The 12,084-nt window shown below is 39.6% G+C and overlaps 1 long non-coding RNA gene across 4 annotated transcripts; it reads right to left on the bottom strand.

Moving 5' to 3' along the window:
* Positions 1 to 210: 210 nt before the first annotated feature.
* Positions 211 to 9,006, bottom strand: LOC143642848 (uncharacterized). 4 transcript variants are annotated; one of them, XR_013155952.1, is made up of 3 exons: positions 8,654 to 9,006; positions 4,091 to 4,199; positions 211 to 448 (listed from the first exon to the last, which is right to left on the bottom strand). It is a non-coding gene; the product is annotated as an uncharacterized LOC143642848 (long non-coding RNA). The 4 variants fall into 4 exon arrangements; XR_013155953.1 differs by having other exon boundaries at positions 4,091 to 4,184; XR_013155951.1 differs by having other exon boundaries at positions 8,808 to 9,006.
* Positions 9,007 to 12,084: the final 3,078 nt, after the last annotated feature.

The following is a 12,084-nucleotide window of genomic DNA, read 5'->3' as shown; positions in this document are numbered from 1 at the left end:
ATGGACGTCAAAATAGAGAGGGAAAGAGAGTGGTTTGGGGGAAGCTACTTGGGTTTCTAAAATCAATACACAAAAACCACTTGGAGTTAGTATGTATGCTCAAGAGCAAATATAGTCTTTATGTATAGAAGGAAATAGAAAAAGAGGGAAAGAGAAAGAGAGTCTCCCCTAAGGAAAGAATTACATTCTTGAAACTTGTATTGTCTGCTTTATTGAACATAGAAATAAATAAATATTTTAAATGGCACTGCAATTAGCCAGTGGAAGGTTACCAGTTGGTACTGTGAAAAGTAGCAATATGGAAGGAATCCTGGCTCCTTTGATCTTGAAATTATGTCACAGGCTTTCCAAAAAGTTAGCAGCTACATGATATCTAAGCACTGTAATGATGGCTTATCTTCTCCTCCCTGCTTTAAATAGGTCCTTGCCTCTTCCTTTTGCTCCTGTGCTGAGAAAAGAATGGCAGAAATTAGAGATTCTGGGTATAGATGGCATCTAAGTTAGGGGCACCCCATACCAAACCTCCATTTGCTATAATGTTTGCCATTTGTCTGCAGCCCAAGTGGGAATTGAACAAAAAGGAAGAACATAAACCGATTTTTAGTGTGCACAGCTATGAATTACTTCTTTGGTGTCTCCCAAGGATATTAAGAGCAGGGGAAAAAAAGACAAGGAGATGGGAGGCATTAGAAGAAAATAATTGTCTTAGGGAAAAATAGGGAAGATGAAAAATGAGAATTGGCTATTGTCTAGGGAACTAAATAATAACTCTGTCAGCCGCTACTACCCTTTTTAGCTCAAGCACTTCTAGTGCCATAGAGATGGTCCTACCTTTCCTGGTTGTCAAAGTTAAAGGTGGAGAAAAAAATATTTTTCATATATTGGTTTGTGGCTAGGGGCACTGATGAAGTGATCAATAATCACTTTTTTATCAGCTGTCCAGAAAGTGTGTTCTACAAATTCCCTTTTATTCCCTTATGCTTCAAGATTTGAGAACCGTAGGGAAGGCATTTATAATGTGCCTACTTGATTCCGGTAGGAGGTATGTTTTTTGCATGTGTGTGTGAATTACAGAACAAAAGTCTTTGAAACTAAACCTTTAAGAAACTGGGTTTATCAACTACATTTGTTTTATAATTGGCCAAAAATGAAATCAAAGCCTCTCTCGCACAAGTATATCATCTTTTGGTACTGAAGATCCCCTTTGGATTCTCTCTTAAGAACCAGCACACTCAGGGCATTGACTATTAAAGACAAGAAGCAGCAGCATGTTTTTCTGTGAATTTCTAAAAATTTTCTATTTTTACACAAAGGCCCACAAATAAATCAAAACATACTTATGTGTGTAAACAATATTCATGTTAAGATCTCAAGAGATAGTTACACCAACTTAATTCCTTTTCTTATGCAGTGACATAGTTATGTTTATCTTTCTGATAGAATAATTAGACTCAATGTTCAGGGAACAGAGATTTCTATTGCCAAAGGAAAACCTAAAAGAATGCCAATTATGAAAAAAGGCTCGAAACGCACTCATTAAAAAGTAGATAGCTTCCCTTACATTGAGAGTGCTAAAAGGCTTAAGTTGTGCAAAGGGATGAAATGAGTGTATTTTAAAGTTGCCAAAAGATGCCTCTAGTGATGTGGTATTATTAAATATTAACTTCATAAAATAAAATCAGAGAAAACTCTAAATAATGAAAAATACAGCTCTCCAATAGAGATGTCACTTGAGGGCAACTATATAAGCACTAAGCAATTGCAGAGTAATTCTGAATGTGTGGAAAGAAGTAACTGAATCTTAGTTTTCTCGTCGACATCTTGAAGTAATAAAAATTTTAGGCGCAGACAGTCCTCACATTTGCTTAAGGCGGTAGAAAGAAAATATTTTTTTTCCACAGATGTTTTGCGTTTAAGATCCATTCTGAAAAGAACAGAAATTTGGCTGAGACTGTGGAATTTATTCAATTCCAGGACTTAAAGCTCTCTGGAAGAATAGTGTTCTATTAAATGTCCAAAGAAAAATCCCTTCGAATTAATTCTTCTAGCCACCATCTCTATGGATGGAAATTCTCTTTGTTTATAATTTTCCTCAAATTAATTTTGTCAGTGAACATTTTCATTCAATAGCTTCGACCTAAGCATGCCAAAGTAGGCGAATGGATCCAAGTGAGCCATCTAATAACTCTTCTAGTTTATCCCACACGCTTACCCCTCTGTCAGAAGGTAGAATTAGTTATGGTATGATGGGAGTGGGGTGGTGTGCCCTATATAAAGAAATGGCTCCTGAAGGGTCAAGCATTTCCTCTAAAACATCATTAGACTGTGATTATAACTGATGGCGTCTGTAGAAAGCACACTGAGCTGCCTGAAACAATATAACATTGTAATATGTCTTTTCAGGTGGAAAAGACAGTGACAAAAAAGAAGAGGAGAGGGGGTGAGGGTAGTTCTGTGGTAGAATTCTCCCCTGCCATGCCAGAGTCCTGGGTTTGATTCCCAGTCCATGCACTTCCCATAAAACAAACAAGCAAAACAAACAAACACACAAAAAATTCAACAAGTGGTGCTGCAATAGCAGAATATTCACATGGAAAAATAATGAAATGTGACCCTGCCATACAGCATACAAAAAAGGAAGGAAAAAAAAAAGGAAAGCCAAGGAATCCATGCCAGATCTAAGGTGCTTCCTTTGACCCTGATATCATGGAAAGAGCCTGTAGCCTCCATTGTCAGGTAGCTTTGCAATCCTTTAGACTGTGAAGTTTTTGAGGGTAGGAATTGCTGATTTTTTATCTTGGTATTTTGGTTGCTATGTTGGGCATATGACATATGTCTGACATATGGTAAGGTTTCCCTAAATGTTTGTTGAATAAATAGAAAGTGTGAAGGTAGGTGTGAAGAAAAGATGGAAGGAAGGAGGGGGAAGGGAGGGAATTGAAAAAAAAGAAAGAAAGAGAAGAAAGGATGGGAAAAGGAAGAAATTCTTTTAACAAAACCTAGCAATAAATTTTTGTATCTCTACAATAGCCAAATAAATTATATAGACACACTGATCTTGTTTAAGTTTGTGTTAACTTGTTTCTACCCACAATTTCTACGAGCCAAAGGAATTGCTCTCTAACACTTGTGGAATTTACTAAGTGTTTAAGTGTTGTGACAGCAAATTTTCAGGTAGAAGATAGTCATTGTAATCGGTGGTTTGAAGATATTCCTCTAGAGAGAGTTAATTGCCAAGTCAGCCAACTCCAGCTATTTCTGGTTGCAAGAAGGTGCTAAGTGGGTCAGGACTTGTTGAATGTTATGGGTGCCCAGTAATACTCTTGGCTTTTGGAGTAGTGACATCTCCACATTCACCCTCAACCAACATCTGGCAGCTTTATTCAGACCTAGATGCCCAGTCTTTGTAACATATCTGAAAGTTCTTTCTTCAAAAAATCTGAATGAACAGAAAGGCTTTATTCCCCTATGAGTGAAGGAAAGCTAAAACAGAGTAGATAGACAAACATGGTGATTTTGCACTACGTTTCCCGGTATGCATTATACTGTGACTCTCGTTCATCCATCTAGCACCTGAGTCATAGTGATGCATATATTAAAGGTTCTTTTAAGGGAATCATACAGCACAGAGAGTCAAACAAGAAGTGATCGACTTGGTACAGGCATGCATTTGATTAGAGGCAACACCAAAGTCGTGAAATCTCTTTCCATAAGAATCTTCTGAAAATAGAACCAATCCAGTGATGTGGACTGCTCTGGATAATTTAGATAAATCGACTTGAGGGTATAATATTAGCGATTACAGAACTGAGTTTTAGTTAGGCAATGCCACCAACTAGCTGTGCTACCTTGAAAGATTTCCTTGGCTCCCTGAGACTTAGTCAGTAACAATAGAAAAATAGCCTCATTAATTCATTCATTTTATAAATATTTACTATACACACATTTAAGAGCACCTTATAAATTTGACAAGAAGTGTTTTATTTTGGTCACTACATATCCTCAGCACCCAGAACACTGTCTGACATATGAGGAGTCTTCAAAAACATTGCTGAATGGCATTATATGGCATAGTAGGAAAAGCAGGTACCTGGGTTTGAAATCCAGCTCCTCTACTCCTCCACTTCTTAGGTGCATGACCTCAGGCTAGGCTATTCAACATCTCTGTGTCTCAGTTTTCTCATCTACGAAATAAGATGCTGACAATAGAATCCACTTCATTAGGTTATGTGAGGACTGATTAAAATACCATATGCAAACTATGTAGAACAAGTATCTGGTACTTGATAAGTGCTCAGCAAATGTTGGCTGCTTTTATCCAGCTACTGGGATAGGCAGTAGAGATATAAAAATGAAAAATGCATGGCCCCTGAAGTTTAGTAAGCAAAACCAGTAAGCAAAAGTGGCCATTATATTACAAATATAATATTGGTACAACAGTTATGAAAATAAAAGCAGAAGCAGGTGCTTCACAGTATAATTTGTGGAATACTCAGTGCTCCCTAGAGAAACTGGCGTATATGTCCTCCAGTTAGTTTCTAAAACTAATTTGTCCCTCCCTAATGGAAAAGACTGTATGTGGGCATCAGAAATCGCTGTCTGCCAGAAATCCACTGGAATCACAATATAGTTCCCTTTCTCTTCCTTGCGGGGACACCTCCTGGGATTCTTATTTTATAAAGTCAGATAGGATCATAAGACCTACTAGGTAAGATGACTTCAATCTTTCTACATGCCAAACCCTTAACAAGGTAGTTTTCAAACTGTGTTCCACAGAGCTCTGGGTTTCTGCCAACATCACTTGGGCACAAGCCCATCTAAGCAACAGGGAAAACAGATTGAGAAAGTATCTCCAGAACTTCCACCCTATATTAACCAGGAATTTTAGAATTTTTATGTGATTTCTTTGGAAAAGAGTACTCCACTGAGAGAATTCATTTTTGAGAGTTAAAAATTCACTGCCTTGGGGATTCTCCTAAGCATCTTATCGGGCAGACTATGATTCCCTGCTCCCAGGAAAGGCATATACCTGGCAAGAAGAGATTTTGAGAAGTGTCTAAACAAGGAGTTTACTCCCTGGTATAGTTTCCAGCTTACCATGGAGAATCAAACAAGGTATTTCTTTTTAATGCCATATTGAAGGACACATGGTCCAGTTAGTAAAACATCAAATTTAGTAAACAGTGAACTACTACAAATCCTCTTGAAGCATTGATTTATGTTTTCTTTTTACTTGCTTTCAAAATGGGTCGCATATTCCAAAAAATAATATAGGTTCCCCTAAGTAAGTTGTAGTTACAGTTTTATCTATCTTAATTTTAAAAACATGGCTCACTCCACTGAGTCTATTCCATTTGTGATAGTTTTGTTTGTCCAGGTTATTTTTTTATATCTTTGGAAGTTTGGAGTGTCCATAAGTGGTGAAAATAGCAGAGGTTTCTACCTTCATCTCTGTAAAACAAGCAAAATATGATACCAAATCTGAAATACTCCCAAAGCCTGTCAAATTAAAATGTTTTGGCATAGAAATACCTCCCAAAACAGGATTAATAGAAATCATTTGAGAAAAATACTTCCATTACATCTTAATGTAATTTACTATTACTGAATGCCCATGATCTATCCATTACATTGGAAAAAATGATGTGATAATTACTGTATTATGCAGCACTTTCAGGGAATTTGATATTAAGTTAATGGACTTTCTCCAATCCCTGATATGTCTCATTGCTAAAATGGAAATACCTAGAGGTCGGTAACTCTTTAGAGTGTGCCCCTGCCTTTTGCTCTCTTCACAATTTGCCTTTATCTCATATACCCTCACACTGCATATTTTTAGAGATGTAGCCAAGGACTTCACCAATCATACCACTTCCATTCAACCGTCGCACTTTGAAAGACACCCTTTGAAAATCTGAAGTTAAAGGTGCCCTGGGTCTTAAATAAGTGCAAACGAAAAACGAAAAGAAAAAATTCCCTCAAATGGCAAAGCGTTCTCTTTTTAAAGAAATCTAATTAGGTAGATTTGAAAGACAAGCAATTGAGAAGTGGGTGTTGGGGTCAAGAAGGTACAGATTTTAAGTATCTCATTGTAAATCAGCACAGATGGAGCTTAGGAATTAAGGGTTTCTGGCTCCTTGTAAGAGTTTAAGTATGTTGAGTTATTCTTATTCAGTAACCATAATTTCCATTTAGGAGAGTGAGCGCTGTTCAGTGCACACAAACGATGGTGTCCTGCCCTTGGTCACATGCTCCCCCTTATTATGTGCTTAAATGGGTCTATTTATGTTCAATTCATTGCGTTAGTTATTAGAAGCCATTGATGATTGACTCTACCAGGAAACAGACATTAACTTAGCTTAGGTCTTCTTAGAATAGATCAACACAATCCTGTGTCCTCTTTTTGTACAAAATTTTCCTTCGTGAAGATGAAAATATACAAAAATAAATTCTAAGTGAACATCATTAAATATAAGAATGAAAACATGTTTTGAAAATTGGAATAAGAAGAAAAACAAAACCAGAGGGAAAAAAAAAAGAGCCGAGTGTTTTCCTGATCTTGAAAGAAGGAAAACAATTTTCTAAGCAAAAGAGCCTTTGAAATAAATTACAAAGGAAATGATCAATAAGTATGACTTCTTGAAAAACTAAAACTTCTGTGCCTCAAATAAAAATTAAAAGACAGACTAAGCGTATGGAAGTATTTTCAGAATATGTCAGTGAGCACTAGTCCTGTTTTATAAAGAGTTCTTATAAATCAATAAGAGAAATACAAATGCCCCCTTAGAAAAAATAGACAAAATACATGAACAGGCTCAATTCACAAAAGAAGAAATACAAATACCCAATAACATATGAAAAATTCGCATGTAAATAAGAAAATTAATTTTTAGTTGACACTTCTACCTTTTCTTATTTGGTTGACCAAAACTTTTTAAATTATGATCTTTGGTACAATGAGCTGAAATAGATTCTCTCATATACCACTGAAGGGACTGGGAAATCATGCTATCTTTGTGCTTTAAAATGTGCATACCCTTTGATTCAGGAATATATTAATGAAAATAACCAGAAATACTACAAATCTTGATGCACTTGTGGTACATATATTAGTTAGCACATGCTGTGTCCTTGCCGAAGCAGTTTTTCTTCCTGCTACCCAGGGACTTCCTCCTGCACTACTGAAGAGCCCCTCTGCCTTGGCGCGTCTCTTTACTTAGTGCTTTTGCTTGCACTTAGTCCGCCAGCATCCCTCTCCTCCATGACTGTTTTGAATACCTTCTCCGTTTGTGTTCCCATGACCACATGCCTAGTTCTCTCCCTGATTCCAAATGTAATTCCTAAGGAGAGGCTCTCCCTCATCGACCCAGTTCACTCCCTTCTCTGTGAGGGGATCAAGATGGTGTTGCCTAGTTCAGAAAGCAGCTGCCAAGGCAGAAAGGAGCACTTGCCCACGGGACGGTGGACATGTCCTGCACAGCATCATTCCATTGCCTGTGTTGACTCATGTCAAAGGACAGCATGAGCGCTAACAGCTTCTCTGCTTGTTTTCTTTCTCCATTTTACTTTAAAAAGTAAGGACCACAATTTGCTTGATGTTGTAAGCCCAGCACCTCTCATGGGGTCTGGCAATCCATAAGTGTTTGTTGAGTAATTGAATTGTTATGAGAATCAAATGAAATAATGAAGGTCAGGCACCAAGTGTGATGCCCCAGCAAATGTTCGTTCTCTCTCCTTCCCTTTTCGTTCTTTCAATTCCCTTCCTCTTTTGTTTAGGCAGGATTTGCTTTACTAACTGATGTCCAGACAGGCATGACTTGCTAATACTGGAGCTCTAGTACATTTTTATCATGCAATTCGTTAACCGGGATAAGTAACTCTCCACTCTGAATGCTTATAGTAACTCAGTTGGTACAGATAAAAAAGAAAACAAAAGCCTTCCAAACTTGAGATTATACCTTTTTAAAATAAATTTCACTGTTTGTTCTTTCCTCACTTCATGCGATTGAGCAGACATACAGAGAAGAACTAAATCACTCTGTGCCAGACATTGATGCACTCTCAATTTTCCTGTAACTTGGACTTGGAATCAGTATAACATTGGGGATTACAGGGACCCGGGGCCCTCTGGAGCACAGAGATAAGGAGAGGGCCCTGATGTTCACTGGGGGTAGTGCAGGATGGGTTTGGAGCCCCTGGGATCCAGAATTCTTGGGTCTAAAAATGACACTGAGAAGGTTATTTAACCTCTACCTCAATTTGTCTATCTGTAGATGGCAATAATGATGTATCTTGGGATTAGTAAATTAGCATTTGCCAAACCCTGTATATAAATAGAACATACGAAGGTTTCCTATTATTATCAAGAAACTAATATGTAGCAGTCAGTTAACGACGACAGTAACACTGAGAAATATATGGTGGGAACTCATCCTGTGGTGAAGAAACCAAGCTGAGGGTCATAGAGGTTAAGGGCATCCGAGCTATTTTAGCCACATCCAACCACTAGGCATTTTCAAGCCTGTGCTGACTGCTGATGGCCCATACTGTCACTTTTTAATTAAATATATTCACTATCACCCCAGAGAGCCCTCATCTATTTCTCATGCCTAACATCCGACTGTAATTCCATTTTCAAAACACTGTTTCTGACCTGTTTGGTAAATTTTCAAACATGCTTGACCTTTTTCCGAACATTTCCGTGCAACTGATGTTTATTTGCTCTGTAGCAACTTGAAATCATTTCTTCATTCATGGAGTATGTTGAGTAGAGTGCTGCCTCTTGCCACCTCCTTTTATCCCCTTACCTTAAACGTTGCTGTCAGAATGGAGAGCAGCTCTTCTGGAGACAGAAGAGTGCTCAGTGGTAAACTGATTTAATTGTGATATTCTTTTAAATCAACCCACTGAGGTATTCGTACATGCCTCTGTGACATCATCATGACTTATCGTAGCTGACGGTCTACTCTAAATGCTGGATTATTCCCAGAGGCTCAATGGCTCAGCAGTGAATCATTCTTTTTTACTATATATTATGACTGTAGCCTTTATTACTTCCTGAATAATGGAAGAGTGATATGAAGAACTTTCCTCTGAGAGTTCAGAACACTTAGCAAACACATCAAATTGTCTAGCCAGGACGTATCCAGGATATGGAATGGTGGAGGGGTATTAAGTGGAAAGGCAGGAAATGGAGATCCTCAGAGCTGGTGAAAGGGCTCCAGAGATTCCCTTCACCTCAACCACAGCCTTGCTTGGTGCATGTGCAACAGACTGACATTGCATCAAGATGCAACCCCCAAATAAAGGGGAGATAGGAAAGCTGATCCTGCCAATCCGTAACTGTGTGGTTTTGGTAAGTTACTTGACTTCACTGACCTTCAGTGTCTTTGTTGGAAAAGTAATTGCCTCATTTATAAATTTCATCCACCCATTTGTACTGAGTATGTTCCTTCAGCTCCTGCTGTATTCCAAACGTTATTCTCATGCTGAGGATAGACCAGTGAACGAGACAGGCAAGACTATCTGCCGTCATGGAGCTCATGTTGCCGTGAGGAGAGACAGACAGTAAACAAAGTGAATGAGTAAAAATAGAGTGTGTTAGAGGCTGATAAAGTGATTTAGAGAAAAAGAAAGCAGAAAGAAAGGATAAAGAATCCTGGGGTAACGGAGTCCTTTTTAAATGGGGTGGTGAAGGATAGCCTCCGTGATAAGATGAACATTTGAGCAGTCATGAAAGAATGAGGGAACGTGCAGATGACTGGAAGATGGGGGAATGTGGGCTTGTTCCCGGCAGAGGGAACAGCAAGTGCAAAGACTCTGAGGTGGGGGCTTGCTTGGAGAGCTCAGTGAACAGCAGGGAGGCCAGTGTGGCTGAAATCATGGTGAATGAGCAGGAGAGTGGAAGGAAAAGAAGTCAGAGAACAAAAGGTAAGCGTGTGAGTACTGACAAGGGATGGGATATTAAGAAACTTGTAGACCGTTGTAGAGACTTCATATATATATTTACTCTGAAGGAACTGGGAGACACTAAAGGATTTGGGTAGAGAAGTGCTTACTAAGGCTTTAGATGTGGGGTATGATAGAAAGGAGCAGTGAGGGAAGATCCCACAGATTTTGGCCTGCACAGCTAGAAGGACGGAGTTAACATTAAGTGACATGAAGAAGACTGTAAGGGAAGCAGGTTTGGAGTGAAATCAGGAGTTTGTTTTTAGACACATTAAGTTTGACATAAGCCTTACACACATAAACGGACAGGCGGTGTTCACTGAGATGTCAGCCTGTTGACAGCATTCAAAGCCAAAAGACTGTTAGAGATCACTGCGGGGGTGCGAGGAACCTACGAGATGAAGGGCGATGCCACCAAGATGAGTGAGCACAATGCTCCAGGGTTCTGTTCCCCCTTAGAAGTTTAAAACACAAAGCAAAACCACGCAGAATCAACTTTCTTAAAGTTCTAAGAAAAAGTTAAAGGATTGCGGTACTGGGTGCACACAAAATCAAGAAAAAGCCACTTAAAAATGGTGAGAATTGGACCACAGTGGCTCAGCAGGCAGAGTTCTTGCCTGCTATGCTGGAGACCCAGGTTTGTTTCCTGGTGCCTGCCCATGTTAAAAAAAAAAAAAAGGTAGGAATTTCTTCTGCATATAGAGGAGTCCAGTAACCCAGTTAAGGGCCACTCTCACTCAGCCGCACCACACTCTTACTAAAAATAGTCTCTTAAGAAGTCGTATTTACAATGGCTTAACACCCGCAGGTATGGAGATTCAGAACGTGTGTGTATTGTTGTTGTTTGGGGGGGACTACATAATTCAATCTGCTCTACCTGGGGAGCTCTGAGTTTTCTTTCCGAGAGTATCAAGAGACCCCCCAAGCTCACCCAGCTTGGTCCCGGGTCTGTCCCAAGACAAAAGGCTCCCCTACAATCTGCTTTCTTTACACTCAGACACTCTCTTTCACCCATGGACAAGGCTGCAGCTCTGCACAGTTGTCCAGTGCCATGTGTGGAAGAGACTATTCTTCCCTTGTTGAGTGAACTTAGCAAACTTGCAAAAATCAGTTGGCAGAGGATGATGATCTCAACCTGACAATGTAAGACATGCCATGAGAAAGTCTCCCCAGGGATTTAGTGAATAAAAAGACAAATCCCACTTGCTTAGAATTCTAGAGGTTGGTAGAACTGGAGAAGGACTCTACAAATGCTGACCAAAGAAAAAGAAAAACATCAGGAAATTTCTGTCCTGCATCCGCGGTGCAGTCCCCTCCCACTCCCTCAGTCCGCACAGCTTGGGAGTGACTCAGAGGCAGCACGGCCCAGATACCTGCCGCCCCAGACAGGGATTATGCAGTCACTCACAGCAGTGAGTTAAAACCCCATGCATGTCCCGTTCCGGGTCCCACGTCTGCAGAGACTAAGGCAGAACATGAGCCACTGAGCCATGCAGCGTGCTGTGCACAAAAGGGCCCACAGGCTGGAACAGGGAGAAAGAGAGACCATGGTAGACCCGCTGGCAAGAACTGCTGTATCCTGACTCTATCCAATTTCTGTTGCCTGGACCACCCAAATGCAAAACAGACTTTTCCGAATGTCTGACCTTTATGGATTGACCCCATCTGGCTCCCTGGAGTGGGATGCCTAATGGAGAGGAAACCAGAGGCAGAAAAGCCTCACACTCACAAAAAAGGGGTGGGGGGAGGTACACAGAACTTCTATAAGACAGGATTGTTCACAGAAATGAAAATTGTAAAGAGAATGGGGCACGGAATGAAGGAGAGAATTTTTAAAAATCATAGAAGCTGGAGAGAATATACTGCACAAAAACAAACAGAACATACCAAGATTCCCAGGGAAATAACAGAGGAAATGAAGCTTTCTCTGGAGGTGAAACATTTGCACAAAAAAAACTGTAATTTTAAAAATTGTGAGAGGGCAAGACCCAGATGAAGAAGTGCTGAGAAACTCTGAATGGTTAAACTCAGGCTTTGCTAAAGGTCTAGAATAATTTCAACCAAGCATCAAAGAAGAGCCTTAAAACAAAGCCAAATCGACAATAAAACCCTAAACAAGAGGGGACAACAGACCTT

Source organism: Tamandua tetradactyla, chromosome 7, assembly GCF_023851605.1.
Source record: "Tamandua tetradactyla isolate mTamTet1 chromosome 7, mTamTet1.pri, whole genome shotgun sequence".
NCBI lineage: Eukaryota > Metazoa > Chordata > Mammalia > Pilosa > Myrmecophagidae > Tamandua > Tamandua tetradactyla.
Note: the sequence above shows the minus strand (reverse complement) of the source record. Positions and strands in the feature narration are given on the sequence as shown.